This window comes from Carassius auratus, chromosome 4 (assembly GCF_003368295.1).
Source record: "Carassius auratus strain Wakin chromosome 4, ASM336829v1, whole genome shotgun sequence".
Taxonomy (NCBI): Eukaryota; Metazoa; Chordata; class Actinopteri; order Cypriniformes; family Cyprinidae; genus Carassius; species Carassius auratus.
Window position 1 is genome coordinate 2,909,968 of NC_039246.1, and position 6,000 is coordinate 2,915,967.

General features: G+C 33.0%; 1 long non-coding RNA gene across 1 annotated transcript; it reads right to left on the minus strand.

Moving 5' to 3' along the window:
* Nucleotides 1-4,031: 4,031 nt before the first annotated feature.
* Nucleotides 4,032-5,788, minus strand: LOC113067624 (uncharacterized). Its single transcript, XR_003279420.1, has 2 exons — nt 4,687-5,788; nt 4,032-4,580 (listed from the first exon to the last, which is right to left on the minus strand). It is a non-coding gene; the product is annotated as an uncharacterized LOC113067624 (long non-coding RNA).
* Between the last annotated feature and the right edge of the window lie 212 nt (nt 5,789-6,000).

Here is a 6,000-nt window from a genome sequence, read left to right on the forward strand (position 1 = left end):
GGCTATAGAAGTTGGCTGATAACTATGATTTTCAGGAATGGAATATTGAGAAAAGTGGGTTTAAAGTGAGACGGGTTTCACTTTCACTTCACGGGTTTAACGAGAGCTATCTGTCAGGAGCGCTATACTGCATCACTACACAAACAGACTACCGTTACCCTAAAGAGGACAGTTTCCCATTGTTTATCATGGGCATAGACTCTGAACTTTTGATCACCCCTTGAATGTTTAGACAGCAGGAATACTGTACCGTCAAGTTTACATTTAGAAAAGTGATCGCAGTGCAACTGTTCACGCACCTGTGCATATAAAAAACTGTCATCGGACTGATCCTTTTAGTAACATCATCATCCGATCCTTCATTTCTGGATGTGAAATAGTCCATTATAACATTGTTAAGGGCACTGACATCAAGTTTGAGCAAAGTCATTTAAGTGAGCAGCTACTTCAGACTTGCACTGTTCTCTTGAGCTCCGCCATCTCAAAAAAATAAAAAACTTTACGTGCTGTAGTTTACACAGGACTGGCCTGGCGGAAAATGTGCATTGATACACCTTTATTAGACCTATATATGTTACGTGGTTTATTTAGATTAACAGGAAAAGCTGTCAACTGTGGATATTGGCAATATCATTAACAATTCACAATAAAACAGTAATTTATAATCATTACAAATATGCCTTCTTCTTAACAAGGTTTTAGTCCATGCTGTGTTCTGTTAATGCGTGAACTTCATAATATTTGAAGTACACTTGTCGTCCAGTAATCACAAAAACCTTTGTGATTTATTACTTTCTAATAAACAAAGTATCAGCTTTTAAAATGATTCCAAATTCCTAATGAAATTTTAACAATAAATAGCTACAGTTTTGGCACTCTTTAATGCGGCAGACGTGGTCGCTTTAGCGTCTCAGTTCGAGCAGCAAGTGATCTTTCTCTTTACTAGATTATCCTACATAATGAACATGAATTAACATCAGAAGTTAGGCTATTTTGTAGGAGCGCCTACAGTAAACTTACTGAAATGTCTCATGTAAAAGCTCATTCAGCTTTTCAAACTGCGGAAAACGTATATTGCTTGTGAACATTGCAACGTAGTAAACATTTACTTCAGAATAACCATTCAGTGTTAATAAGCTCAACAGGCAGCTAGAAAAATAACTATATAGAGGTGCATTTTGCTTTATTTATGTATATTTATATTATTTTATTTTACCTGTTGTTTATGATTCAGTTCTTCCTATAAAATAGAATTTTACTAATTAAGAAAAATTCTGAAAGTGTGATAGACATACACTCTTAAAAATAAAGGTGCTCAAAAGGTTGATCACAGAAACATTTTTGGTTCCACAAAGAAACATTCAGTCAAAGGCTCTTTAAAGAACCATCTCTTTCTCAACTTTTTATTATCTGAAGAACCTTCTTTCGCCCCAAAGAACCTTTTGTGCACTGAAAAAAATGATTATGGCCCCAATTAAATTAAGCGTAATTCAATTTTGCTAGTTTAATCCATTTAAATTTAGTTTTTTGATTTTAATTAATACTTATTAATTAGTTTTAAACGAATTATGATTATGATGGTATGATTAATTGAATTTACTAAAAAAATTTATGGTAAGTGGTTGCAATCCATTTATTTTAGGTATATTTAATTAATTTTTTTAGTAAATTCAATGAATCATTTTTTTCAGTGTATTTCCCATCATGCACTGGGGCATGAGTAAAAAAAATGTTACATTTTTCACAGTTTTCGAGTTGTATTTACACAGTTTTATGGTTGCTTTTGATGTTACTTTTAGTGACATTAATTTTTGTGACCCCTGAAGTTAATTTTCTACTCAAAATGACCCATTTATACTCAAACACTATTCACTGATTGTTACCGTCATTGTGTGTGGTGTACCATGTACCGAGTTCTCTGAGAATGGTGAATACTGAGTTATATTACAGGCACTCTTGTTTGGAAGAGCAAAAATCTCTTGGATAAGAAAAATAAAGTTAGAGTTGAAAATATTGGGTTTGCTTAATTTGTCTGAAAATTAATGAAAGATACAATAGATTAAAAAAAATATTGGATTAAAATTAATTTTAATATGTAGAAATTAAACGATTAAATTGGTTTGGTTGCACAATTAATTTGAGTAAATTCTACTCAAATAAGTTTAGCTAAAATTATGAATATAATTAATCTGAAACTACTGAAAGAGATTAATAAACTCAATGTATAAAATATAAGTACAACCAATTTATAAAATATAAGTAAACTCAACTTATATTATATAAGTTCACTCAACTTAAAAAATTTATCTAGATTTAGATAAATTTATTTCGTGCAACCCCTTGACGTAATAAAATTAAGTAAATTCAACATAACATTTTTTTCAGTGTGGAATATAGATTCTTCAGATGTTAAAGGTTCTTTATGAAACCATTTAGACAAAAAGTTTCTTCTATGCCATCGTGAAGCACTTTTATTTTTAAGAGTGTATTACCGTACAACATTTCCAGGATGTATTGAGGATGCAAACTACACTTAGTGGCCAAGTGATGCTTATGGTTTGTGATATTGATATAGATAATGAACAATTGTGACTGTATATTTCAAGTTGGAAAACACATTTGGTTCCCAGGTCATCTACAAGATGGATTGAAATACAGATAAGCTGAAGATTAAATTTGACATAAACACATGACAGTATGATTGAAATGTTTAAATGTAAATATTAATATTATATTAATAAAATAAACCATGTTAATTCTGCACCTAAAAAAAACTATTTGGCAAAGTTTTTTACTTATAGGAGCCAATGGCTCCTTACTTAATTTTTTGTTGTCTTGAACCCTGATGTGGCCAAATATAAAAAAGTAATAGATTTAAACATCATTTAATCATGCTCTAAAGTGAAATGTCAACAGGCCGTTGGCTCCCTCTGCAGGGAATAGATATAATACATAATGTATTTAATGTAATCTGCCTAAACATAAAATGAACATAACCATCTTATGTATTTTAACAGTGTTGTTCAATGCAGTCATGTACTTTCTTGGTTTTTTTTTTTTTTTAAGCCAATTATTATTGCCTCATCATTAGTTTATATATAAGTAGACATACTAAAGCCTGATTTTCACTTAGGTGTGTTTGTGCTGCTTAAAATACCAGATTACCTAGTTTCAAAATAATCAGTAGATTACTTTATTACCTAAATCATAATTAGTTACAGCCCTAGATTAGTTAAAATATTTTTAAATACATATGCATTGTTTTACTTTTTGTAATTAAAAGACAAATATTGTAACGTTCTAGTGAACCAAGTATTTTGTCCCCTCTCGTAAGCTAAGAGTGTTGTCACATCCCTAATGTTGATTAGTGGTAATATAGCTCATTATTTTCCAGGTGTATAATACAGCTTTCATACTTCAGGTTAACCATATATTCATGAAAAATAAAACCAGTTTGAATAAAGAAAGCAATAACTTTGCCATAGTATCCTTTCAAATGTTAAAGTTGTCACTGTCCCTGGAAAAAAGTTCAGGCTCAGGATTTTTTTTTTTTTTTTTTTTTTTGCTTTAACCCCTGCAGTGAGATGTTAGTCTCTTCATGACATTAATACTGCAGCTGAACTTTTGTCACTGAAATAACAGTGAGAATAAATGTGTGCTATAAAACCTCATATAGAAAGTAAGATCTGTGTGTATGTGTGTGATTGTTTTTATGCATAAATAATAAAACACAATGACAAATGAACTTGAATATCATGAATATTATCGATTCCTCCAAAGACTGACAAGCTTCAGGAGTTTCTGACATTAAAAAAAAATATGACATTAAACATGTAATAAAATATATTGTAACTAAAGTAAAGCTGTATGTGTTTTTTTTTTTTTTTGAGTTCCAAAATTAACAAGTTTGAAACTCATATATTTAAGGACAAATTTTTTTTTTACTAAATCATGTACAAATGTGTTAAGAGTGCCCATCATTCCAGTCAGTAAAAGAAATTAAACTGCAAAAAAAGTATTGAGAAACTTAGTGTGTTTAAGAGAGCATGTTTAATAATTGGAATAAAATAACATTGTGTCAGAAGATATGGGTTTCTTCGTTTTGTGAGAAAAGGTAGAAAGATCGGCAGTTGAAGAAGACTAATTCTGTGGCACAGTGAGTAATAGAAGACCTTTCAAATTCAATGCCTCAGGCAAATCTTTGGTGTATCCCGGCTTGACTAGCTCCGAAATGAAACTGTATGTCAACAATGTGGCAACCATTCCACAAATGAAGAGGTGATATGGAAAAGACGCTTACAGTGGTTTGGCAAGGTGTGTCTAATGGACATTGCTTGACTGCCATACAAACCACTTTGGCTCCAACAACCACCAACAGGGAAGGCACACTGCCATGCGCAGAAGAAGACCTGGATGAAACAAGTAGAAGACAGCCTTAAGAATCGTCATCTCACACACGTAGATGCCAAGACCCTATCCACTGATCAATTAGCATGGGGTCAACTTGTGGAAGTCGCTGGGAGGCTGTCAGCACCTACAGCAGCATATGAGCTAAGAAGTTGTATTTGGAACAGCGCCAGCTAAGGAAAAAGAGAAGAGAACAACAGCTAAACATAGCACAAAATAAAAAACAGACATATAATGTGCATTAAAGCACAGGAGCGGACAAAATGGAGCATTACACACCTCCATCATCTCTTTTGCTGATGGGCAATATGAGTGAGAACTGGCACAGGTGTAAACAGTGGTTCAATTTGTACATGACGGCAACTGGATCAGATGACAAAGAGGAGACTGTCAAAATTTGATATTCTCCTACACAAGGTTGGTGAGGAAGCCTTGGATGTGTATAATACACTGCAGATAACATTTAGAGATCCAGAAAACCTGACAATGGCAGAGATTATTATATAGCATTCACAGAGAATTATAGCCCCAAGAAAAATTTTGTTTTTGAGCGCTATCAATTCTGGACACATGGCAATTAAGAATCAGTTTGAATTAACAAACTTGTTAAAGAAATGTGACAGAAATGTAAGCAATTTGGACTAACTGAAAATGACGTGATAGTTTTCAGCATATCAGATCCTAGAATGAAAGAGTGGCTACTGAGGGAAACTGATCATACACTAGATAAAGCCATTGAATTTGGCCAGTCTCACCCACCATGGGGTCCTATCCGTCCTACAGCAGGTAACGGAAAAGGGAAAGAGAGTCAAGTCCCCACGGCCAAGCCTATGCTTGAGTAAAGTGTTTTTTGAATGGCGTTTCATGCATGAGACACTGCAAGAGACGCGAGCGCAACAGTCAAACACATCAATGTTTACACAGAAAAAAACAACCCAATCGATTAAAAAACCTGTAAAGAACTACCACTGTATGTCTGATATTTCATGTTTGCAACATGGTGACAGCCTGAAAGCTGCTGTTGTTTTTAAAGAACATTTATAATTAATAAAAATGTACTGGTGTTAAACTTTGTCAGTTTTTTATTTGGATTACCTTGACTTAATAAGTTTCCTCATAATTTCTGAACACAATATGTATAAGGCAAATTTGTACAATATGTAGTTGTAGTTTTTGCATCTTTTCTGCAAAGATATTTTGTGATTATTTAAGTGATTTGTTTAACATAATGTTGACAACTTCATGTGTGCTGCACTTGAGTAAAATTTTGACATGTTGCAATGCTTGAAAGTTGCTACTCGGCAAGTGCATAAGACACTAACCTTCATCAGGACTGGCCACTGAGAAACACGATTGGCATCAGAGAGGGAATTTTAAGCCTGATGTGAGACACCTGTGTTTAGACCTACATAAGTGGGTTTGTGCCATGCTTTATTGTTCAGTCTTGGTCCTATGTTACCACACTGCAAAAAATGGTTTATTTAGTATTTTTGTCTGGTTTCTAGTCAAAATATCTTACAATTCTTAAATCAAGATACTTTTACTAGATAAGCTAAATGACTTAAGATTTTTAGTCTTGTTTTCAAGGGTTAA